At 54.5% G+C, this 26,821-nt stretch overlaps 1 pseudogene across 1 annotated transcript in view; it reads right to left on the bottom strand.

Annotated features, from left to right (window-relative positions):
• Nucleotides 1–17,868, bottom strand: part of LOC147737195 (uncharacterized) — a 97,459-nt pseudogene extending 79,591 nt beyond the window's left edge. Inside the window, exons 1-3 of the transcript XR_015295997.1 lie at nucleotides 17,319–17,868; nucleotides 17,142–17,216; nucleotides 7,430–7,569 (exon numbers count right to left, since the gene is read on the bottom strand). The product of XR_015295997.1 is annotated as an uncharacterized LOC147737195 (transcript). The remainder of the gene's footprint in view (nucleotides 1–7,429; nucleotides 7,570–17,141; nucleotides 17,217–17,318) is intronic.
• Between the last annotated feature and the right edge of the window lie 8,953 nt (nucleotides 17,869–26,821).

Raw genomic sequence — 26,821 nt, 5'->3', positions numbered from 1 at the left:
AACGCCGGCAATGTCTCTGCTTCTGTTGACGCAATGCCTTTCCTTACCCACGGGTCTGCCGGCGAAGGAATAGGGACTCGCTTACAATGGGTAGCATGTACCCAATTCTTCCGCCCCTCAAGACGAACGGCAGTCCTCGTGGCCAGGAGCACCTGGTAAGGTCCAACAAAACGGGGGTCCAGATTCTTCTTGCGTGAGAAGTTACGGGTAACTACCCAATCACCGGGCTGGAGCTGGTGGCCTGGACCCTCCGTCTGCGTCGGCAAGGCGTCGTAAACCTGTTGATGAATTAACCTCAGTTTAGCAGTCAAGTCATGTAAGTAGTCAATCAACATCGGATACTCAAGATCAACGAATATACCTGGCCTAGGAACCCCCCACACATTCGCAGGACGGCCGAACACTATTTCATAGGGACTAAGCCCTATTCGGGAGTGTACAGTCGCCCTAGTTGACAGTAATGCTAGAGGCAAAGCGTCAGGCCACGAAAGTCCAGTCGTAGCCTGAATCTTCGCAAGCTTTAGTTTAAGGGTACCATTGTAACCCTCAACCAATCCAGCTGACTGGGGATGATTGGCGCTATGGAATTTTTGATTAATTCCAAGGCCCTTACACACACTCTTCATCACACTTCCAACAAACTCACTTCCATTATCTGACCACACGACTCTAGGCATTCCATACCGAGGAAAATATTCCTTCAGTAGGATTTTCGCAGTAGACAAAGCAGTATTGTCTTTGAGGGGATAGGCCTCGATCCATCGGGAGAACGCGCAAACCACAACCAAAACATATTTCAGGTTATTGCATCGCTCCATATGGATGAAGTCCAATTGGATCACCTCAAAGGGATACGAAGGAGGAGCAAAACTGCCAGGGGGAGTTGGGGTTCCTTTGCCAGGATTGTACATTATACACACCATACAATTCTTCACCAGACGTTCAGCACACTTCGTAATACCATCATTCTTCCACACATCATCCAACAACTTGCAAATACCTTTCGCGCTAATATGTGCTAATCCATGTGCCATTGTCACAACGGCCAGCACATACGCATCAGGCAACATCCATCTTTTCTGATCCGACAAATCAATCCAGCAACCATTCGCATCCAACCTTCCCGTACTTTCTTTCCACTTCATCTTTTCCGTATCGGTGGCCTCATTCTGAATTGCTTTCACGCTCTCTATAGTGTTCTCACACATACTCGATTCTGTAGGCCACCTAACCGAACTTGTCACATACATTCGAGTGCTAAGGTTCCGGGCAGTCTCCTTAGCAATCTCATCTGCAAACGAATTACCACGACCAACATCATCCGTCACTTTACGATGCGCACTACACTTAACAATCGCAACTTGAGCAGGCAAAGTCAATGCATCCAAAAGATCATTCACAAGCTGGCCATGCTGTATTTTCGTGCCGTGTGACGTGAAGAAACCACGCTCTCGCCACAATCGTCCAAAGCTATGCGCTACACCGAAAGCGTACTGGCTATCGGTGTACACATTCACACGTTTACCTTTCGCTAATACACATGCTCTAGTAAGAGCAATCAGCTCTGCAGCTTGGGCAGAATTCTGACTCAATCTCGCAGTCTCAACAACAGTATTCAACGTCACAACAGCATAAGCAGTAGTCACATCACCATTCGGCAATTTAAAACATGACCCATCCACATACAGGGTGCCGTCAGGGTCTTCCAATGGGGTGTTTTTAAGGTCCACTCGACCTTTTGTTTCCTCTTCTGTACGCAAGTAACAGTCATGTTCTGCTACTTCATCTGACTCTGCACTAATTGGTAACAAGGTTGCCGGATTTAGGACATTACAACGTTTTATCTGAATGTGGCTTGCCAAGAGCGTCAATTCGTACCCAGACAACCTCGCACTCGTCAAGTGCTGAGTTTTCGTCCGATTCAAAAGAGTGTCGACTGCGTGCGGAACCATCACCGTAAGCATATTATCCATGACCAGTCCTGCTGATTGTCGGATGGAGACCGCAGCTGCCGCAGTTGCTCTCAAACAACTCGGCAATGCTCTAGCTACTGGGTCTAAGGTCGAGGAAAAATATGCACATGGACGTTGCTTACCACCAAAAGGTTGCGTTAAGACACTCAACGCACAACCTTCTCTCTCGTGAACATATAACGTGAACGGCTTGCTGTAATCAGGGGTACCTAACACAGGAGCCGAACACAATGAATCACGTAATTCAGAAAAACTTTTCTGACATTCATCCGTCCATGGTAAAGGAGTTGAAACATCCTTGCACGTAAGAGCCACCAATGGTTTCGCTAGCAATGAAAAATTAGGAATCCACTGCCTACAGTACGACGTGATACCTAGAAAGGCACGCACATCTCTTTGGGTGTTTGGCACAGCCATTCGCGCAATCGCTGCAATTCTCTCTGGGGTCAATCTCCTTCCCTCCTTTGACAATAAGTGACCTAGATAGGTTACTTCTTGACAACAATATTGGAGTTTAGAAGGTGACACCTTGTGATTTAACTCACAGAGATGTTGCAGCAACGACACCGTAGCAATTTTGCAAATGTCCTGAGTATCAGCAGCCACCAATAAGTCGTCGACATATTGGATTAAAGCCGCACCAACCGGCAACCGAAACGCATCCAGTTGACCCTTCAAAGCTTGACTGTAAATCGATGGACTTTCACAGTAGCCTTGAGGAGCGCGTTTAAACCGGAAGCTACGTCCACCAAGAGAGAAACCGAAAAGGTCCCTGCTCTCCTCGGCAATCGGGATGCTGAAAAAGGCATTTTTCAAATCAATCACCGAAAACCATGAAGCAGTAGCTGGAATCAGAGTCAGTAGCGCCGTGATGTCAGGCACAACAGGGAATTGAGGAACCACAATTTTATTTACCTCCCGTAAATCGATAACAAAACGATAAACAGGCGGTTTGGTAGGATCAGTACGTTTAAGAATGGGCAGTACAGGGCTATTGCACACGTTTCCCCGAGTCTCCTCAATAACATCTTTCTCGATCAAATCATAGATGATCGCTAACAAAGCTCGTTCACCATCAAGGGAGATACGGTATTGGGGAATACGTGGCAATCGCACATTCGATTTCAACTGAACAACATAAGGGGAGATATCAAGTAGGCCCACATCATTTGGACCCGTCGCCCACAAAGACGCAGGAAGAGAATCCAATTCCGGTGGGAGCTTGTCGAGAGACAAATACATAGGAGAGACAACCCTCTCTCCTAACGTAAGCTTTACACCCGCAGGAGAACAATACAAAGTCGCATACAAACGTTTAAGCAAATCCAAACCCAAAAGATTTTCGCCACAACCAGTGGTTAAAATCAACGGAGCTTCGAGCTCACAAGGCCCAATTTTAAGGGGCAAAAGGCGCGAAACTGGATTGCTAACTGGGGCGCCAGAAAATCCAACGGATACATTTGTTAAGCCAGACAAAGGTGCGCCAGGGAGTTTCGAATGCATGATAGAACTTTTCGCTGCACCAGTGTCCAACAGAAAAGGCTCAACGACGCCCAATGTAGCAACTGCGACGTAAGGCCCTCTCTGATCAACCGGAACTGATACCACTCCCTCTCCTTGTCTTTGGCTGTCCTAGTAATTACTGTCGTCAGTCCCCTGATCGACGTAATAATCGTCTACATTGTACTGCGCAGATCGTCCTTGCGATGATCCACGTTGATCGAAACAATTATTAGAATTTGACGAGTTGTCAGAACGGTCGTTCTGAGCACCACGACCTCTACCACGTGATGCATTCTGTGAACCACCACGGCCTCCTCTAGACGAATTACCACTAATACGTTCGTTCAAAGCGGGACAATTGAATTTAATGTGTCCCTCCTGTCTACAATAAGCACATTGATTGTACCCCAACGAAGATCTTTGAAAAGAGGAATCGTTACGTGACTGCGATCGATTCGATTGCGACTGTGATCTATTCTGCTGAGACGCATTCTGATTAGAACGCGGCGGATACGCTTGTTGTAACAACACTTTAGTTTTCAGCTCTTTTGTCTTTTTATCAGCTCGGTCATTTTCTTCTTTCTCTCTATTTTCATAATATTGTGCCGTAGCCAGTATCTGAGCTGAGGTAGAAACGGCCCATGCACTTTCTGAATTCTTCAATTTATTGCACAAATCGGGCAATAAGTTCGATACAAATTTATCCACAAACAACCTCTGTCCACCCTCAGTACCCATATCCTGTCCACTATGATCAACAAATGCTTCCTCAAACCTCGTAAAGAAGTCTGATACACTCTCATCTTTCTTCTGCTTACAGGCTGACAACTTGTCCCAATTCACCCTCATAGCTGGCATAAGCGTCTTCATTAACGTAATGATTCGCTGGGGAAGATCAGCAATCAACTGATCGGGCTTAGTAGCAGCCGCTTGTCCAGCGTCTGCCGCTGTAATGGCATTCCAATCACCACCTAATTCATTTGCGTGATCTTGGTGACGGATCTTAGCCCATACCGGCTGCGGTACGACGTTGCCAAACAACATGTCGATATCGGCAAGATTCATTACCGTAGCATCTACGAGCTGCGATAATTCCTTATAATACCCAGCAGGATTTTTACGAGGATCGGGCAAAGATTGTTTCACCTGAAGCACTTCCGATCGTTTCCATGGGAGATGTATCCAAACTCTCTGGAAATGCGCCGCCACTGGCTGGGCACCAGTATTATCAGCTGGTACCCAAACTGGCGGAACTTCACGCATAGGATATTGGCCAGACTCGGCTTGTTGGCGTTCAAGATCCTCAACAAACAGTGCGTGAGGAATAGGAGCGAGACGAAAAGACAGCAACTGCTCAATAGCACGTCGGACATTAGTATCGACTATCAGTCCAGTTGCGAACTGAAGCCGAAGATTAGACAGGGCGGTCAGCACCTCGTCAGGCGCTACGGCCGCTATCTGATCATGTAGGAGTTTACACATTTCGTCAAACACATATCTCTGAGTCGGTATGTTGAATTGACTAAATGTTTCAAGAACAACTCGGGGTGGATTTCTCTGCGGATTGTCCATCCAACCCATCGCCATATTGTATAGCGCAGCGCGTTCCCTATTACCAGGAAGCTGACTACGCCTCTGAGGTGGACCGTCAGAACCAGCGGACCCAAAAACAGGTCCGAGCGACTGAAAGAAGCTAGCCGCAATGGGAGAATTACGATTACGAGTAGAGGGACAAGAGTAAGACACAGGACTAACAAGGGAAGGAGTAGAAACGTTAGCAACAACAGGGGTTAACAACACAGGAGCAGTAGCGTGAGTGGGAGTATGTGGAAGCGGAGGAGCAGTAGGAATAGAGACAGGCACAGGAGCAGGAACAGTCGGAAGAGCGGGTGCAGGTTGAGGAACTGGTGGAGGAATAACAGGTGGAAGAACAGGTACGGCAGGGACCACAGGAGCTGCGGTACCCTGTACGTACGGAGGTGGCGACTTCATAAGATAGGACATTAAAGGATCCTCAACTGCCTCTTCCTTCTTATCCGACTCCGCAGGCAAAGCAGGATAGCATTTATCTATGGTCATACGTTGTAGCCTCTCAAACACTTCCTTATCCTTATCCTCCTTATCACGCTGAAACTGCTCAGCTTTCTTTACTATGGTAGCAACATTATCTCGCTCACTACGTTTATTTTGTCTGATTTCTTTCTGTCGGGCTTCTTTGCGCCACAACCGAAAGGCATCAAACATGGCCGGCCTAGATTTACGTTCGAACAACTTCATTTCCAAATTATCTAAGATCGACGCTTCGAAGCTACCGTGAGGTGGCCAACGAAGATCGCCGTCTTTCTTTGTATATTTTATCCAATAATCGTTAAAAGCAATCGGGCCTAGCCCATGTTTGCTATATAAATCATAAGTAGGAGTTCCAACCGGAGGTATCGGACACGAGTCCTCCAGCAGGGAATCCGCACCACAAGGTCTACAACAACTGAACAAAGTACTGCGACCAGGCATCTTGCACACTAGTCGAGTTTCACAAACTTCAAGGGTTACGGGATTTACCAAGTCCCAGCAAGAACAAAACCCTCGGTTTTTGGCGGCTGCAGTCGTCAAACAAATACAACAACAAAGTACGCTAGCAAAGTGTCACCGACAAAAACACTCACACAGCGTGTACAACAAAACAACACTAGTGTTTACAACAAAGACACTCGCTAAAGTGTCTACAACAAAGGATTCTGGGAGCGACCCACAAATACTTAACTCAAAGATCAATGGCGTCCTCAGGAAGGCCCGTCAATCGTCTCGCTATACCAAGGTCTACGCCAGGCGCCAAAACAGGTCTACAGTCAGGGCAGCAGTCCGTCGCAGCCGTCAGGAGGCGGGAATCTTCGCGGGAAAAGTCTTCGGGCCACTTATTTCGACAACAGGATCGATGAAGCGGGGTGCACCTTCCCTCGGAGATTTCACACGAAGTTCCTCACGATCGTCGGGCTTGGACCGGTACCACTGATGCAGCCCCACGTTGGGCGCCAACTGAAGGACTGGGTTCTTTTGGACCCAGCGGTGCCAGGTCACAACACCTGAAACCTTCGTGGGTAACCTGCTCCGGCGTACAAGTCACAGAGACACGGGACACTTCCTTCGGCGTCAAAGAGTCAAGGTTTATTTACTGCAGGGAACACAGAAGTCACAGGAAGTACATCGAGTGTAGTTCGGGGAGACTGCTTCAAATTGGTTCTGTGGATCGCTCCTTTTATACAGTTTTTACCCATATGCTAACATTGAACACAAAGGTTTACAACTCAGTTCCCACATCTAGCTCCCAGAGGGGTCGCTTTGGTCGGTTTGAAACACATAAGGTCCGGAACATAACTGCGGAAACATTTGGCAGTTCCCAACTGTAAAAAACCCATCTTCCCACCATTAGCAAATTCCAATCAGCAATCAAGTAGATCGAAACAGGAACGAAGACAGGTGCAGAGGAAGACGGAGACAGTGGGGAGATCGGAAAGGGTGTAAAAGGGGAGGTGTCGGGAAACACGAGATACAGGCATCAAAGGGACGTGCCTAATGAGATGCACGGCTGAGACAATAAGTCCGTGCGGCAAGATGAGCCTCGAGCGGCGCCACCTGCCTTACAGTAGCAACCCCCTCGTCATAAAGACACTTTCAAAAGACATGTGTCTTCCGCAAATATCTTAGGAGTCCCAGGGTCGCGAAGCGGACAGCGTCCGTTCGCTGACTACTTGAGGGCAAGAGACAAAATGGATGCCGTATCTAAGATGGAACCCGTGGGTACAGATGAAAAAGCCCACGTAACAAACGAACGGTTTAAGTCAGCACAGCGAAACTGCGCACACTTACACAACTCGTCATTTGCGGTTCATAGATACCAGACTCGACCATATTCGTACGAGTCGGAAACACCACTTACAATTGTCACGGAACCTCACTCTATGGTAGACTCTAAAGTCGGGAAAACGAACACCAGCCTGATTTTTATCCTTACGAAGAGTAGCAATCGCAATCCGAGAACGTTTGCCATTCCAAAGGATCTTGAGAAGCAATGAGTCAATTGTTTTGAAAAAAGAAGCTGAAATGAGTAATGGAAGCATGGAAATAGTATACAGAAGAAGGGGAGAGAGCATCATTTTAATAGAATTTAGGCGGCCCCACCAGGATAGAAAGAGATGGTTCCAGCGAGTAATTGCCGTTTCCAATTTTTTAGAGACATAAGTAAAATTCAGTTTGAGGGTGTCAGATAAGCGGGGAGCGAACCAGACACCTAGGTATTTGATTTTAGAAGGCTGCCAAGAGAAACCAGTATGAGCAAATAGGTGTTTCTTACAAAGAGAATTTAACTGGAGAATTTCACATTTATCGACATTTAGGCGATAGCCAGAAACATCAGAGAAAGAAGAGACTTGTTGTAAAAAGGGAGGTAGCGAAGAGAGAGGATCGGAGCAATAGAAGAGAATATCATCGGCATATACCGAAAGCTTAACCTGACGTGGACCAAAACCAAAGCCGGAAATGTTATCGTCTTGACGAATTTTCGTAAGGAAAGGTTCTAAGGCTAAGACAAATAGGAGTTGGGACAAGGGGCAACCCTGGCGAACACCTCGGTGCAAAGAGAAATAATCAGAGGTCATTCTGATAAAATCGAGGCTATCTACTCCTCCTTCCCCACTGCCAATATTGTAAGGCAAAAAGAGGAACCCACCACTCCCTCTCCTCAGCAGCCCACCCTACTTGAATTTGCAACTATATCAGAAACTGACTCTATTGCTGAACTTCTTAAATGCAAATCGGGCTCTCCGAAAGACCCTTGGCCAGCCAAGCAGTATAAAAATCTTGCCTCCGTTCTTAATCCCTGTTGGACAGGCCCCATGAAGGTCTCGCTCCCTCCCCGCATGACAGGGCCCGGACGCCGGCTCTCCAGGTGCTACCCACAGAAGCCACCCGAAATCCGTCCCCTACGGGACGCCTGCCCCCGGATATCCCTGTATCACTGGCCCGGGCCACCGTCAGCACTATTGCCCGACCCAGCCGCCATCTTGGACACTGCACCACAAGGCCGCGTGGCCCCAGCTCGACCCCAACCCTGGGCCTGGCCAGGCCCCGACATCCCGGCACCACCATCCACCCAGGAGGTGAACGGACCACTTGGCAGGTCATGGGAGGAAGAAGTGTTGATGGCTCTCCCCCGCCAGGTGCCGATCGCCCCCAGCCTTCCCGGGCGTTGGCTCCACCCCCCTGCTGGGTGTCTGGACTCCCTCATCCTGGACCTCCCGACCTCCAAGTGCGAGGGTCCGGACATCAAAGACCTATAACTGAGGCAGCTCCAGAGCAGGAAGACAGTTGTATCCTGGAGTCGAGAGACACCGTGAAGAACTCATCCTTGACGAACTGTTGGCGCTGCCGCAGCCCTGCCTTGTAAACTGTCGTCCTGCCTGCTGGCGCTGCCGCGGCCTTCTGCAACCATCATCCTCGTCGGGACCTGCTGGCGCTGCCGCGGCCCGACCTTCCCGAACGCCCAGCTCGAGGATTGTGAGCTACCATCATCTCATCTCAACTACCAGATTGGTAACAAGACTGTCCCGCTACCCCCTTTCCCTTCCAGAGACTAGAATTGAGAGGACCCTCGTGTCCTAATCTCATTGTACCGTACTACCTTACTTCAAGAACGGCATAAAGAGCGTTAACCTTATCCTTGTGTGGTGTCCATCTGTGGGGGGGGAAGTTACTTGTCTGTACGATCGCTGGAGACGGCCCTCACCGGAGGCCTCTCCCCTTGTCCTCGGCCGACCCTCCAGGTCCCTGTCTAACATTGGTGGCCAGCGGCGCGATCCGAATCAACGCGTAACGTACAGAAAGTAACTCACCCCACGACTCAACCACAATGACAACAAAAGAGAGCGGACCTGCAGAGAAATTCCAGATGGAAAAGCTAGAAGATTACAGCCATCGAGAGCTAAAGCAATTTTGCATGGAACTGGGCATTGCTACCACCGGGCTGAGCACAAAAGAGGACTTCAAACACGCCCTAGAATCTTGGGCAGAAACGGGGGCGGCTGCACCCCGGAACCGAAACAGCGAGCCACCCGAAACAACCACCACTCCGACGGAAGAAAGGAGGACGGGTCTCTCCCCGGAAGAGATCCAAGAACGAGAGAAAAGCCGACTCCATGAATTGGAGTTGGTGCGGCTCCGGTTGGACGGAGAGCTGAAACTAGCCGAACAAAAGATAAACTTAGAACACTTACGGCTCCCAGAAGAGCGGGAAGAAAAGCAAAGGCAGAGAGAACTAGAAGAAAAAAGACTGGCATACGAACACGAGCGCAAGCTAGCAGAGATAGAAATGCGGAAACAGAATAAAGATCTAGGGGTGCCCTAGCGCCCGCACACCCCGGGCACCACCGAACCAAAGGTCCACATCCCCAAGGATGTGGTCCGTGAATACTTTCGGAACGACGACATACAGCAGTGGTTCAAAGCCTACGAGATCGCCATGACCTCCCACCGGATCGATCGAAGTGACTGGGGAGCCGGTCTATGGGGGAGGTTCGTCAACGAAGGACGCAATGCCCTGCTACAGCTCCCGGACCATCAAATGACGTCCTATGACCACATGAAGGCCGCCCTCCTCACTCGATATGGGCTGACGCCCGAAATGTACCGCCAGAGGTTCCGCGACTGCACCCGGATCCCGGGTACGACTTGGGTAGAATATGTGAACTATTTCAGCCGAGCCTTCGAGGGATGGATCAGGGGTAGCCATGTAACAACCTACGAGCAGCTCTTCAACTTCATTGTGTGGGAGCACCTCTCCAACAACTGCTTCGTCGAGCTCAGGCAGCACCTCCTCGACAGTAAATTGACTGAACCACGGCAGCTCGCCGCTGAGGCTGACCGGTGGGAAAGCACCCGAGTGGCCCGGAGTGGGCCCAACGAGCAGAACAGAACCAACCAAGGTCAGCATCGTCCCCGAGGAGGAGGAGGAGGCCAGGGCCGGGGCAGAGACGCCGTCCCGGCCGCTCCCGCGAACAACACCCCGCCCCCGGCCGGCCGGGGCAACCCCCCGATGCGCCCGGGGTTCCGAACCAATGTTACTTGCCACCGATGCCAGCGAGTCGGCCACTATGCCAGTGACCCGAACTGCCCCAAGAACCAGACTCCTGGGCCCCGCCAGGTGGCTGCCGCCGCCTTAGGAGAAGAGCAAATATCCGAAGAGCATGAAGAGTACGAACAGGAGCAGCCCGAGTGGGAACCTGCCGCCATGGTCCTGGCTTGCCTAGGGGGAAGAGACATGATCCCGCGGGCTCCCCTACCCGCCAACACCAGGAAATACAGCCAGTGGGTGAACATAAATGGGCGCAAGGCCGAAGCCCTGCGTGACACGGGGGCCAGTGTGACGGCCGTCCGCTGTCACCTTGTGGCCCCAGAACAAATCCTGCCAAACGTTCTTTGCCCCGTCCGATCGGCCGACAATTCTGAGAGCCTGTGTCGGATGGCCTGCGTCCCCTTCGAATGGGGAGGAGTGTCCGGTATGCTAAAAGTGACTGTCCGGGATGATGCCCCCGTGGACTGCCTCCTGGGAAATGATCTCGAGAGTTCCCCTTGGGCGGCCGTTGAAAGAAGAGAGCACCTGGGGATGTTGGGCCTCCCGGACTGGGCGTGCATAACAACCCGGTCCATGGCCGCCCGCACCATCCCCAAACCCGAAGAACCCGAATGGCCAGCACCTCCTCCACCGCTCGCTCCAGAGGTAGACACCGTCCATACCGACCCCCCGGAACAAACCCAAGAAGGGCCCGCTCAGCCCCAAGACCTTCCAGACCTGGCTCAGTGGCGTTAAGAAGGGGGACCCACCCAGGAGCAATTCCGGCAAGAGCAGAAGACCTGTCCCTCCCTCGAGGGACTGCGACAGCAAGCACTCGCCCAGAGCGCGGGAGACCCCGCCGGGGCCCACTGGATCTATTGGGACATTGACCTATTGTACAGCGAACAAAGAATCACGGAGTTGGGGGCCAGTCGAGTGCTGGTGGTGCCCCTCCGCTTCAGAGACTTCCTGTTGAACTTAGCCCATGATGTCCCCCTGGCTGGACACTTGGGGCAAGACAAAACCTACCACCGCCTGGTAACCCACTTTTACTGGCCAAAAATGAGAAATGACGTCTCCAACCACTGCCGGTCCTGCCCCACCTGCCAGGCCAGCGGGAAGAGCGGCCGCAAACTCAAGGCACCCCTGCAACCATTCCCTGTTGTTACCACCCCGTTCGAAAGGGTGGGCATAGACATTGTGGGGCCCCTAGACCCCCGAACAGCACAAGGGCATTGATTCATCCTGGTCCTGGTGGACCACGCCACCCGCTATCCCGAAGCCGTTCCCCTTCGAACTGTAACAGCGCTAGTGGTAGGCGGAGCCTTAATGGGGATCTTCTCTCGAGTGGGCTTCCCCCGGGAGGTCGTCAGCGACAGGGGCACAAACTTTATTTCGAAGTATATGAAATCACTCTGGCAGCAGTGCGGAGTCACCTACCGATCCACAACCCCCTATCACCCGCAAGGAAACAGACTAGTCGAGCGGTTTAACCGCACTCTCAAGGGGATGATCATGGGGCTGGAAGAACCCCTACGACGCCAGTGGGACGTGCTGCTCCCGTGCCTCCTCTTCGCCTACCGAGAGGTCCCCCAGAAGTCCCTCGGCTTCAGCCCCTTCGAACTCCTGTACGGACCCCCCGTTCGAGGGCCCCTCAGCCTAGTTAAAGAAGAATGGGAAATGGCCCCCCTGAAGACCCCTCCAGACGTCTACAAGTACCTCCTGACCCTCCGCAATCAGACCAGGCGATTCAGAGAGATCGCCAAAGCCAATCTTGAGGCCAGTCAGGAGGACATGAAGAAATGGTACGATCAACATGCCTCCTCCCTCGAGTTCGAGCGTGGTCAGCAGGTATGGGTGATGTCCCCCATCGAGCCTTGTGCCTTGCAGGACAAGTGGACGGGGCCCTTCAAAGTGGTCGAGCGCAAGAGCCCCGTCACCTATCTCATTGACATGGAGTCCTCCCGGAACCCCCTCCGGGTCCTGCACGCCAACAGACTCAAACCACACTTCGTGCGCTCGGAGCTCAGCCTGCTGATGGCTACAGACAGTGGAGCGGAAGAAGACTCCGAGCCCCTCCCGGACCTACTGAGAACCCGGGAAAAAGATGGTTCAGTGGACGGGGTCCGACTTTCCGATGCCCTGACCCCGGAACAGCGCCAAGACTGTCGGACCCTCCTGTTGCAATTTGCAAATCTCTTTTCCCTCACTCCCGGAGTCACCCCCTGGTGCCTGCACGACGTGGACACTGGGGACAGCCCCCCTATCAGACACCGGGCGTACCGAGTACCAGATCGGTGCGCGCCTGCATCCAAGAGGAAGTCTCCAAGATGCTCGCACTCGGAGTCATCGAACCCTCGGACAGCCCCTGGGCCAGCCCAGTCGTTCTGGTCCCCAAGGCTGCTGCCCCGGGCACCACCCCCGATGTCCGATTCTGCGTCGACTATCGGGGTTTGAACGCTGTCACCCGAACCGACGCTCACCCCATCCCCCGAGCAGATGAACTGGTCGACCGCATGGGGGCTGCCCGCCACCTAAGCATCTTCGACCTGACAGCAGGCTACTGGCAGATCGGCCTCACCCCCAGGGCCCAAGAACGATCCGCTTTCTCCACCCCGGATGGACACTACCATTTCACAGTGATGCCATTCGGCATGAAGAATGCTCCAGCCACTTTTCAACGACTTGTGAACCAGGTATTGGCGGGCCTCGTAGAGTTCAGCGCCGCCTACCTGGACGATATCGCGGTATACAGCCGCCACTGGTCAGACCACCTCCGCCACCTCCGAGAGGTCCTGCAGGCCCTCCAACAGGCCGGCCTCACAATCAAGGCCAGCAAGTGCCAAATGGGCCAGGGGTCCGTGACCTACCTCGGACACCAAGTGGGGAGCGGTCTGGTGGCCCCCCTCCAGCTCAAGATCGCTGCCATCCAGTCCTGGCAGCCACCCGTCACCCAAACCGAGTTCCGAGCCTTCTTGGGGCTCACCGGATACTACCGGCGGTTTGTGAAGGACTATGGCAGCATTGTGGGACCCCTCACGGAACTCACATCCAAGAACCACCCAAAAACAGTCAACTGGACTCCCGACTGTCAAGCGGCCTTCGAGAAGCTGAAGGCCGCCATGTGCATCGCCCCTGTGCTCCAGGCCCCCGACTACAGCCGCGAGTTCATCGTCCAGACGGATGCCTCAGACCATGGCATTGGGGCCGTCCTCTCCCAACTGAACCCCGAGGGAGTCGACCAACCAGTGGCCTTCATCAGCAGATGCCTGCTGGCCCGAGAACAGCGCTGGAGCACCATCGAGCGGGAGGCCTTTGCCGTCGTATGGGCCCTTAAGAAGCTCTGGCCCTACCTCTTCGGTACCCACTTTCGGGTGCAAACAGACCATCGCCCCCTGCAATGGTTAATGCAGATGCGGGGGGAGAATCCCAAACTATTGCGATGGTCCATCTCCCTGCAGGGGATGGACTTCACTGTGGAGCATCGCCCTGGCCAAGACCACGCCAACGCGGGTGGCCTGTCCCGCTTTTTCTGCCTCGACGAGGAGAGTCCCCAAGAGGATGGGTGACTCTCCCCGCCTTCAGTTGGGGGGGACGCATGTTGGACAGGCCCCATGAAGGGCTCGCTCCCTCCCCGCATGACAGGGCCCGGACGCCGGCTCTCCAGGTGCTACCCACAGAAGCCACCCGAAATCCGTCCCCTACGGGACGCCTGCCCCCGGATATCCCTGTATCACTGGCCCGGGCCACCGTCAGCACTATTGCCCGACCCAGCCGCCATCTTGGACACTGCACCACGAGGCCGCGTGGCCCCAGCTCGACCCCAACCCTGGGCCTGGCCAGGCCCCGACATCCCGGCACCACCATCCACCCAGGAGGTGAACGGACCACTTGGCAGGTCATGGTAGGAAGAAGTGTCGATGGCTCTCCCCCGCCAGGTGCCGATCGCCCCCAGCCTCCCCGGGCGTTGGCTCCACCCCCCTGCTGGGTGTCTGGACTCCCTCATCCCGGACCTCCCGACCTCCAAGTGCGAGGGTCCGGACATCAAAGGGCGCCAGACCTATAACTGAGGCAGCTCCAGAGCAGGAAGACAGTTGTATCCTGGAGTCGAGAGACACCGTGAAGAACTCATACTTGACGGACTGTTGGCGCTGCCGCAGCCCTGCCTTGTGAACTGTCGTCCTGCCTGCTGGCGCTGTGGCGGCCTTCTGCAACCATCATCCTCGTCGGTACCTGCTGGCGCTGCCGCGGCCCGTTGCTACCTACGACCACCTCGGGACCTGCTGGCGCTGCCGTGGCCCGCTGCTACCTACGACCACCTCGGGACCTGCTGGCGCTGCCGCGGCCCGACCTTCCCGAACGCCGAGCTCGAGGATTGTGAGCTACCATCATCTCATCTCAACTACCAGATTGGTAACAAGACTGTCCCGCTACCCCCTTTCCCTTCCAGAGACTAGAATTCAGAGGACCCTCGTGTCCTAATCTCATTGTACCATACTACCTTACTTCAAGAACGGCATAAAGAGCGTTAACCTTATCCTTGTGTGGTGTCCATCTGTGGGGGGGGAAGTTACTTGTCTGTACGATCGCTGGAGACGGCCCTCACCGGAGGCCTCTCCCCTTGTCCTCGGCCGACCCTCCAGGTCCGTGTCTAACAATCCCCATCTCAACTTCATTTGGAACGTCTCAATCAGAACAGGCTGTTTCCCGGCCAAATGGAAACATGCCTCATTAGTTCCCATCCTCAAAAAGCCCAACCTGGACCCAGAAGACCCCAGCAACTACAGGCCGATTTCTCTCCTGCCCGCCCCAGCCAAGATCCTGGAAAAATTGGTTCACTCACAGCTATCGAATTACATCGAAACTAACGGGTTACTCCACGACTCCCAGCATGGCTTCAGGTCAGGCCACAGCACCGAGTCGGCCCTTATCGAAAAGGCCGACTCGGTGAGATGGACGCTTGATCAAGGATCGAGGGCGGTGTTAGTGCTGCTGGATCTTTCAGCAGCATTCAACACCGTCTCTCATAATATCCTGATGAGAAGACTGCAGGATCTAGGGCTGGGCGGTGCTGTCCTGAAATGGCTCTCATCCTACCTTTCTGGCCACACACAGCAGGTCTTCATGCCTCCATACACTTCTGTTGCTAGATCACTCAAATGGGGAGTCCCACAGGGCTCCTCTCTGAGCCCGCTCCTCTTTAATGTATATTTCACCCCCCTGGCCAAACTAATCGCCCAGACGGGGATCAAATCGACTTCTTACGCTGACGACATCCAGCTTCTCTTCACTTTTGATTCCCCTTCCGCTTCCGTCTTTGACCCATTGAAATCCTGTCTCAGAGACATCTCGAGCTGGATGGATGCCAACTCCCTCCGTCTCAATGCTGGAAAAACAGAGATCCTGTTTTTCAATTCACCATCTCCTCTGGATCCTAGCATCTGGTGGCCAGAAGACTTGAGTCTAGCCCCCACCCCCAAAGACTCGGTAAGAAACCTGGGAGTACGCTGGGACTCCCAACTTAGCTTTAACTCCCAGGTACAAACCGTAGCTGCCTCCTGCTTCGCAAAGATCAAGACCATAAAACGTCTTATCAATTACCTGCCGGCGGACTGCCGTAAGACTGTGATCCAGGCACTGATAACATCCCATCTCGATTACGCCAATGCCATCTACCTTGGTATCACAGCAGGCCTCTGCCAAAAACTTCAAACAGTCCAGAATGCCGCTGCTCGTCTAGTTGAGAGAATCCCTGTCAGACACCACATCTCTCCCCATCTCCGTAAACTGCATTGGCTGCCCATAGCCAAAAGATGTGTGTTTAAGGCCTTGACACTGGCCTTCCGAGCATCCAAAGGCAGTGGATCGGCACATCTGAAAAACATTCTGCGACCCTATACCAAATCAAGAACTCTACGCTCCAATACTCTCCATTTTCTGGCAACTCCCAGATTTAAACGCACCCGCGCAGGTGGAAAAACCTTTGAGGTCTGTACCACCCAGCACTGGAACAAGCTTCCCCTTGCCCTACGCACTTGCCCAACAGAACCAGCCTTTCGTAAATCTCTGAAAACTCTTCTATTCTCCTCTTGATTCCTGTCATCGGACCCTCTAGCCTCAATTTTCAGAGTTGTCAGCGCCGGGACGCCTCTTTGGGGCCGCTGTGCGCTCTACAAAATACTCAAATAAATAAATAAATAAATAAATAAATTCCATTAAGAAAGATAGAAGCTTGGGGATTAGAGTACAATAAGGAAACAATAGAAATAAAACTAGAAGGCAGTCCCATCCAACGGAGAGCTTGGAACATGAAATCCCAACCAATCCTGTCGAAGGCTTTCTCAGCATCTAAAGAGATAGCTGCGAAGGGGTGTTCTAATTGGGAGGCTCGACTAATTATGTTAAGGAATACCCGAGAATTGTCAGAGGAGAGACGCCCTTAACAAAACCCGACTGCTCGGGACCGATTAAATCAGGTAGAAGAGGGTCCAACCGTAAAGCGAGAATCTTAGCTAAAATCTTATAGTCCGTGTTGACTAGAGAGATCGGGCAAAAATTCTTACAAAGAGTATGATCTTTATCCTCTTTAGGAATTAAACAGATTAGGGCCTGTTGAAAAGAACCACTTGAAGACCCTGCTGAAAGAAAAGATTTAAACAAAAGAAGAAGTTTAGGAAGGAGAAGAGAAGAGAAATGGGTATAAAATTCAATGGTGAAACCATCGGGGCCGGGAGCTTTACCATGTCTTAATTTGGACACAGCGCGTGATAATTCATCCAGGGAGATGTCAGCATCAAGGGAGGTCAAATCAACATGAGATGTAGGAGGGGAGGGAAGAGATTGGAAGTAAGAGAGGAGATCCGCTGTGGAGGGAACCTTCTCAGGGGTGTAAAGATTGTCATAGAACTTTTGAAATTCAGCAAGAATTTCTGCATCCTTAAACCGAGTTTCGCCATTAGAGGTCTTAATAGATTCGATCTTGGTACGTTGTTTTCTAATCTTCAAGTAATTAGCGAGTAACTTCCCCATTTTATTCTTGCCTCCATAATAGCGAGAGTTACATTTTAAAAGAAGGTTGGAAGCCGCTTCGGTTGTGAATTTATTAAAGGAGATTTTGGCGTCAATGAGCTGCTTAAGGGAAGAATCTGAGTTGGAAGAGTGATAAGCAAGCTCCAGGCGTTTGATATCGGCAAGGATTTTGGCGGACTTGGTCTCTCTTAGTTTCTTCCGTCTTGCCACAAAAGCTATAATGAAACCTCTAGAGACCGCCTTAAATGAGTCCGAAATCATAACGAAAGGGGAGTCAGGGGTATGGTTAAGAAGGAAAAATTCAGAGGCAAAGGTGGAGAACTCGGAGCAAAAGGCGGGATCTTGGAGTAAAGCATTATAGAATCTCCATCTGCCTCAGTGAGGGGAAAAAGGGAGGAGATCCAGGTCCACAAAGACAGGGGCATGATCAGAGATCAAAATGGAGCCTATTTCAGAACGAATGGCATGTTGAGAAAGGGATCTACTAAGGAAAACATGGTCAATGCGGGATTGAGATTGGTGTGGAGGGCAGAAGAAACTATATTCCCTCAGGTCAGGATTACATAACCTCCATATATCAACCATGGCATTGTTTTGGGTAGCTTTGACAAATTGAGAATACATCTTGGATGGAACAAATTTGACCTTGGATGGCGATCTAGGAAGGGGTCCATAATTTGGTTGCAATCCCCACCGAGAAGAATGTAATTCCCAGGGAGAGAGGCCAGTTTATCAGAAATCGAGGGCCAGAAAGACTTGTCAACTCCCGTGGGTGCATAAACATTAAAGAGAGTCAGCGGAATGTTATCAATAAGCAAATCAACAATAACCCAACGGCCGTTAATGTCACATTCATGGGAAATGGAAGAAACATTCAACTTCTTGTGCAACAAAATTAAAACACCATTTTTGTTTGCAACAGAGGGGGAACAGAAAACATGTCCCACCCAACAACGTTTAAGCTTACCCGCCTCTGCCTCCGAGAGATGAGACTCCTGAAGGAGGGTGACATCAGTATTAAGTCTAGCCAGGTGCGATAGCACCCTTTGCCTTTTAATGGGATTATTCAATCCCTTAATGTTCCATGAAGTAACTCGGAACGGAACGGGAAGAGCAAACACAATTTATAGATTTGAGCTGCCACTGCCAGCATATACACCACCCCCACTGCTTATTGCACTTATTATTGCTCCCACTGCTTATTGCACTTATTATTGCTCCCACTGCATATTGCACTTATTATTGCTCCCACTGCATATTGTGACTTGGGGATGTTAAGCTAGTGCTAATGAGGTGAAACCAATGAGCAAACAAAAAACTAAATTAAACAGATACTATCACAAACTATGCTGCATCACACAGCATAATTTACCTTTTCTTCCAGCATAATTTAGTCAGCCCGCCACATACTCTGGCCCTCTATGGTCACAAAGGTCCAGTGGCTCAGATTCCAGGCAGGTTTGCGACTGTTTCATGCCATTTAGTAGTTGACACAATGAACACTGCTGCGGACACTTGTATTTTGCATTGTGTCAAACTGCTAGTGCCCCTAAGTTGTCTCATACCTGATGTGGGACATTGGGCCTGGTTTTGTAGTACAGAGCTCTTAGAATGCTGGTGCCTGTTAATTCTGACTTTACTTAAAAATGTACGGGGGCGTGGCCAAGATGGCGGTGTGAGCGGACGTGCCTCTCTGAGCTCCCGCCGCCGGCCGCTGAATATAGCACCTTTATAGCCTTTGTCCGGCCGAAAGTGACCCCAGGGGGCCCCTGGCGACAGCGCCTCGCCAGCGACGACCTCCAGGCCCGGTTCTGCGATCGATGGCGGCCTGACCCTTGCGGCGTTCGGCCGCGGAGGCAGCAGCGGTTGGGGCCTGGCGCGCCCCGAGAGTCCGGAGCACATCTGAGAGCGAGGCCGAGGGGGGCGGAGCCACAGTGCCGCCTAGGATCGCCTGCAGCAGGGACCAGCGGAGGCGGCGGATCCGGCCCGCACGGGGACGTGCGAGGCCTCCCACGGTCCCGCGTGGGGGCTTCTGCGGACCTGCCGCCCCCGTGGGAGATCGGCGTGTGCGCTGCCTGACTGCCGCCGGCTCCCGCCGACGGACCCGCGGGAGCCCCTGAGGCCCGCGGCGCAGCCCCTGAAGCCCGTGGAGCAGCTCGGCGGAGAGGAGGTAAGGGGGGGGTGAGACAGTGATACCGGCCCCCCCCCCCTCGCACGACACCTGTGGCCCGGCGCGCCTGACCGAGGCGACATCGGCGCGAGTGGCGCCACTCCTAACGGCAGCCCGCCATCTCTGGGCGACCAGGCACGGGGGCGGCGGTGGAAAGCAGCCTGGGGGGCCCACGCGAGCCCCTGAGACCCGCAACCCAGCCCCTGGGCCCCGCAGCATAGCCCTGGGACCAGCAGCACAGCACAGCGGTGTGGAGGCGCAGAGGGGGGTGAGACAGTGACACCAGGCCCCCCCTCCCTCGCACAACCGCCATTTTGGGCGACCTGACGCTGGGGCCGCGGTGGAGTGCGACGTAGTCCTGGCCCGAGCCCTGCGGCCCCCGACACCGTGAGAGGCACTAGGGACCGGCCGCCTCCCAACCCACCCTCTCGCGCTGCGGCCCGGCGCGCCAGCACTCGCACCTGCCCGGGCACCACCCGGGGGCTGCATCGAGGAGACGAGCCGAGAGGGGAGCCTTCCGGCGGCACTCAGCGCCTGCCTGCCTCAAGAGCCTGACGACTAGCCCGGCGCTACCCTCCCAACCACGCAGTAGACCTGGGCGGCGAACCTAGCCCCTACCCGGACACTGGCCAGAGGACGGCCCTGGACACCACGGCGAGAGGGGGGTCCCGTTCTTCGGCGTAGCCCCTGCCTGCGTAGTAGGCCCCTGGCGGATCCCTCATACTTGGGCCCCCCCTGCGAGGGCCACACCGCGACGCTGACGCCCAGCTGGACGCACAGCCATCGCTCGGGGAGCGCCACCTCTCCGCCGCCCGCGTGCCGGACGCCGGGGGACACAGCAGCGTCTGCGGCCCGAGCAAGCAGTGCCAGTAGCGGATTGTTGCTGGGCAGGGGACACCGTGGGAGCCATGTCCAATGCTAGGACACGGAAGGACCGCTCCATTGCCGAGCTCTTCACCCCTGGCGCAGTGGGGAAAAAGACTGATGTCGCAACTCCCAGCCAGCGCGCAGGCTCCGAGAAGAAGAGCCAGGCCTCGCCAGCCCAGGGACAGACGGACCCGGAGGACCCAGTCACGCGCTCCTTTCTGGAATCGCTCTTCAGGGGGCTGCGCGACGATATCCAGGAGCTGAAGAAAGAGCTCCAGGACGAGATAAGGGAGGTGCGCCGGGACACCGACGCCATTGGCGAGAGGGTGGCGGAGCTAGAGACGAAGAGCGACGCAAGGGACCTGGAAATTGAAGCGCTGCGACAGGAACTAGCGCGAATACACGACCAGCAAGTAGACCTCCAGACGCACGCCGAGGATTTGGAGAACCGCTCCAGGCGGCATAACATCAGGATCAGGGGGGTGAAGCACTCCCCGGACACGGAGGATCTCTTTCGCTTCACTCAGGGCCTGTTCAATCATATCCTAAGCCGGCCGGCAGACTCTCCCCTGGGCCTGGACAGAGTGCATAGGACAGGCCCCCCTAGAGCGGCTACGGCCCACCCGGCCGACATCCTTGTGTGCATGCAGGACTATCGGACCAAAGAGGAGATCCTCAACAAGGCGCGCCAGATGGCGCCGGTGACCTATGGTGCGCACTCCCCCGCTCTTTATCAAGACCTCGCGGCGCTGACCCTAGAGAAGAGGCGCATCTTCCGACCCGTCACAGCAGAACTGCGGAAACGCCACATCTCCTACAGCTGGGGACACCCCTTTCGGCTCGTTTTCAGGATGGGCAATAATCTACACCAGGTCCGCTCCCTCAAGGAGGCGTGCAACCTCCTCAACATTGAGGAGCCGACCGAAGCGGAGAATCCGGTAGTCGGGGGCACCCCCAGTGAAGAGGCACCGGGAGGGTGGCGGCAGCAGCGGAGGCGCCATAGGCCGCGGCGTCCCGCCACTAAAGAGATCGCAGACGGCCAACGAGCAGCAGTGGAGACCGTCGCACAAAGCCTGGTGAATCAAGAAAACGACTGACCCGGGCCAGGGGCCCACGAACCTGAGAGGTTGCGGCTCGGCCGAGACGGCCCGCGCCGGCGGCGGGGGTGAAGCCTCGCTAGCCCGCGTTCTTCCTTCGCCGGCCCTTTGATGGCCGACCCGGACGGTGGCATGCGCTGTCCGCCGTCACCGTTGCCATCGCCTACACTCCAAGTGCTTTCCTTACCACAGGTCCAGCGGACATCCACCTGGATCTGGGACTATGATGGTTCAGACTTCTTTATGGTTGAGTTGACATGGGCGGAGGGGGGGGGGGGGATATGGAATGGCATCGATGCTTGCACCCTTCTCAAGGTTCGGACACTGCGTCCAAGATGATTGTGGGGAGGGGGGAGTTGCACCAGTTGGGGTTGGGGGGGAGTTTTGGGGAGAGAGGGGGGAGGGGCGGGGGGGTTCTCCTTGTCCAGGGGGTTCGGTAGCCGAGAGGTGCCCCGACGCGGCCCCCAGCGCGGCGTTTCCCGCGACCCGCGGGCCCACAGTCACTGCCACCGGGCGGGCTTGGCATTACCCGTACGATCCCAGATATGACACGACACCTCATAGTGCTTACGCTTAATGTGCGGGGTCTCAACAGTCCGAACAAGCGCAGGGCGATACTATCTTATCTCGAGCGCTCCAAGGCGGATATCTGCCTTCTCCAGGAAACACACCTTGTGCGCAGCGATCAGCATAGACTCAAATCCCGCGCGTTTCCGTGGCAGTTCTTTTCCTCCTCCCCGAAGAAGTCCGCAGGGGTGGCGATCCTAGTGGCTAAGTCCTTTGAGGGGAAAGTCCTCCAGAAAGAGGCCGAAGTTAGAGGGCGGCTCCTACTCTATAGCTTCCAAATCGCGGGCCACACCTTGCTTGTGGGCTCTGTTTATGGCCCAAACGAGGGTCAGGAAAAGTTCCTGCATTCAGCTCTAGAGACCGTTACGGCCACCACACACACTCACTTGTTGCTGGGGGGGGACCTCAACATAGTCTTTCATAACACAGCGGATCGCTCAGGTCAGAGGTCCGGTCAAGTAGGGGCGCTCACGGCGGCGGGTCACGCACACCTGACGGACCTGGGCCTCATCGACCTTTGGAGGCACACACACCCCCAGACTACTGCCTACACGTATTACTCGGCTGCGCATAAGACGTATGCGAGGCTGGACTATTTTCTGGGCTCCTCGCAGTTGGCGTTACAGGTGGAGAGCGTGGAGATACTGCCAGCCGCGCTCTCGGACCACTCCCCGGTGGTGGCGACGGTTCGGGTGGGAGCCATGCCGGCTCCACGACGGCACTGGAGGCTGCGGGACGGTCTCTTGCAGCTGCCTGACACCCAGGCCCGACTCACGACAGCGATTAACAGTTTTCTGGAGCACAACGCCAATGATGACACCACCAAAGCTACCCAGTGGGCAGCCCTCAAAGCGGTCCTGCGCGGGGAAATCATTTCCATCGCCACGGCCAACAACAAGGAGAGGGAACTGAAACGAGCCGAGCTCTCCCAACGCGTGGCGGAATTGGAACAGATGCACCAACGCACGGGGGCAGCCAGAGCATGGCGTCAACTGTGCGCCGAGCGGAAAATGCTAGCGGCCTTGGACCAAGACGTGGCGGAATACGCCGCTATGCGCCTCAAACACGTCTACTATACCGGTGGCGACCGCTGCGGGAGACTGCTGGCGAGTAGGCTTCGGGCGCAAACCCAGAGGCAACAAGTGCGCTCTCTCCAGTTGCCCAATGGCGACTTGGTCACAGAGAACGCGGCGATTGCGACGGCCTTCGGCAATTACTATGCGGCACTCTACGACGCAGATCACCTAGACCCTGACGCCGGCCCGGCCTATCTGCGGGGTGCGGAGCTTCCCACCCTTACCCAGGCCCAAGCGGACTTTCTGGAGCGGCCCATTGGCCTGGAGGAAGTCATCTCGGCCATTGCCCGCCTCAAGGTCGGGAAATCCCCGGGACCCGACGGCTATACTGCGGCATTTTACAAGACCTTCTGCCAGCAGCTTGCCCCCCTCTTGCGCGACCTGTTTAACACATTTGACACGCCCGGCGCCATACATCCGGACTTGCTGGAGGCGTCTATCTCAGTCATTCCCAAACCGGGCCGTGATCCGGCAGTTTGCGGCTCCTACAGACCCATATCGCTACTGAACGTTGACCTGAAGCTCTACACTGGCATACTAGCGAGCCGCATCGCCCCATATATGCAACAGCTGATAGACCCCGACCAAGCGGGTTTCATCCCCCAACGGCAGACCAGCGACAACACCAAGCGGGTGCTGCACCTCATTGAAGCCGGATCGCGCACTAAACCTGGTTGCATGTTGCTCACCATCGATGCGGAGAAGGCCTTCGACAGAGTACACTGGCCATACCTTGACCAGGCCCTCCGTCACTTCGGCTTTGGAGAGAAACTCCGCCACCGCATCTTCAACTGCTACCGCCGGCCCAACGCCGCAGTGAGAGTGAACGGGCATACCTCCCCGAGGTTCGACATTGGCAGAGGCACGCGCCAAGGCTGCCCGCTGTCGCCGCTCCTATTCGCATTGTACATGGAGCCGATGGCCCAGAGGGTGCGGCAACATGCTCTCATTTCGGGCATCAAATTTGGGGCCGACACACATAAGATCAGCCTATACGCCGACGACGTCTTACTGTCCCTCACTGACCCAATGCGATCCCTGCGTGCTCTCTTTGTAGAGCTCCACACCTTCGCCTTGGCCTCGGGCTTCAAAATCAACGAAGCCAAATCTGAGGCCTTGAACATCTCACTGAGCCCGGTGTGGTGGCCGAGATTAAATCGGAATTCCAAATCCAATGGTCGGACGCAACTGTCCCGTACCTGGGCGTTCGCCTGGCTCCTACTGTCCGAGGCACCGCGCGGGCCAATTACGAGGCCCTCACCCGCAAGCTCCGGGAGCAGCTACGGCGTTGGAAGCCACTTACGCTGTCATGGTTGGGCAGGATTGCCGCAGTCAAAATGACACTGCTGCCGCAGATCCTATACCTGTTCCAGACGCTCCCCCTGAACCCCCCGGCGGGTTGGCTTCAACAAACCCAATCGGAACTGTCACGGTTCATCTGGAACGGCCGGCAACCCAGGTTCAAGCATACTCTCGCCACCCTACCCCCCGCGAACGGTGGGGTCGGCGTGCCCGACCTTACCCTGTACTTCCAGGCGGCACAGCTGCGCACCTTTGTGGAATGGTTCCAGCTGGAGTCCGGTAAGCACTGGCTCTTCCTGGACCAGGCTGTGGCCGGCCGCACCCTTCAGGGCGTGCCCTTCCTTCCGCGCCGACACCGCCCCCCTAACTTGTACGCCTCTGAAATCACCAGCACCGCCCTGCGAGTGTGGGATAGAGTGGCCGTGGCCAAGGGGCTGACCACCTTCCCCTCGCCCATGACTCCCATCTTCGAGAATCCGGACTTCACGCCGGGCTTGGACACCGGCACGTTCACGACGTGGCGGACGACACCCTGTCGTGCGGCGGGACACATGTTCGATATCAAGGGCATCCTGCCATTCCAGCAGATCAAGGCGGATTACGGCGTGGCCGAATCGGAACGCTTGCAATACCTACAGGTGCGCCACTGGGTGCTCCACCCCTCGATCCAGCCCGGAGCCCAACGGCACCTCACGCCTTACGAACGATGGCTACTGACACGCACCTCGGATAGGAAGTTGATATCGGACCTCTATCAGCAGCTGCTCCTCACGCAGGCACACACATACAATGCGGGCCAGGTCCGGTGGGAGAGGGATCTGGGGAGGCAGCTCACTAGGAAGGAATGGGAGGGGGTATACCATAGAGCCAGACACTCGGCGCACCACACTGGTCTTACCGAGACATTGACTAAGGTAGCAACATACTGGTACCACACCCCTGAGAGACTACACCACTGGGATGCCCGAATCAGTGACAGATGCTGGAGGGGATGTGGGGAACTGGGGACACTGGAACACCTGCTGTGGAGCTGTAAGGCGCTGCGCCCCTATTGGGACCCTATCCTGGATCTTATAGATGCACATCTGGACACACAACTGCCGCGCTTCCCAGCGTACATTCTACTAGGCCTCCCAAACGCACTCATGTACCCTCTGAAATCCTGGCGCGGGCGCCTGATCGCGCTTGCGCTTGGGGCCGCGGTCCAAAACATCGTGGCGCACTGGAGGGCGACACAGGCTCCGCACCAACTAGGGTGGCTTCACCGACTGTGGGCGATCCTGGGCATGGAGAAACTATCGCTGGCAGCATCAGGGAGGGGGGCGGACTTTGCGGAACTCTGGCGGCCATTCCTCGCCTTGCTTACCGGGGAGTTTCGGGAGGTGAGCTGCCCACGCTACCTGCGTCTGCTACGCTTGGCAGACACACCTCTCCCGGACCCCAAAACACACACTCGTAAGCGCACAGGCCCCGCGCGCGTGGCGCCCACTAACTGTTGAGGGTGGTTCACAACCTAGAGCGGAATTCCGGACATGGACAAGGAGAAGGGAGGGCTGGGGTGGGGTGGGAGGCGGGGTTGTTTGAAGTTCTTTGTTTATCGTGGTTTTCTTAAAATGCACTAGCACTGATCAGCTTGCACCGTTGTAGCACCTCTTAAGACGCGGCCGGCCCATTGGGTTGTAGGCGGCTTGCTGTGTTAATATGATGACGTACCCGCTAGCCCCATGTGGGGTATCCGCGGGGTCGCTGGCCTTGGCCTCCCTAGAGTGGTGCCGGCCCCTACTGATGTCGCTGAGGTGCATTTTCTGCCTATGCTCAATAAAATATTTAATACATAAAAATGTACAACTTCAAGCACCAGAATCAAAGGGACATGAGCCAGTATCAAGCTATGAACATTTTGCACATGACTTGCACAACAGGAAAGTTCTGTACGCTAGTCTGTTTTTTGAATATTTTTAAAAAGTATGCCCTGAAAATGTCTAGCTGGAAAAATGTCCACATAATTTCTTAATTTACCTGATCGAATCCTACAGTCTGTAGAAATAACTCAGACTTCTGTGCATAGCCCTTAACCCTAAAATGAAACACTTGCTGATAACATTGTGCTGGTGTCTTGTACTACTTTATCTACA

The sequence above is a fragment of the Lissotriton vulgaris genome, chromosome 1_1 (genome assembly GCF_964263255.1).
Source record: "Lissotriton vulgaris chromosome 1_1, aLisVul1.2, whole genome shotgun sequence".
Taxonomy (NCBI): Eukaryota; Metazoa; Chordata; class Amphibia; order Caudata; family Salamandridae; genus Lissotriton; species Lissotriton vulgaris.
The sequence above is the reverse complement of the archived record's forward strand: the minus strand, read 5'-3'. Positions and strand labels throughout refer to the sequence as shown.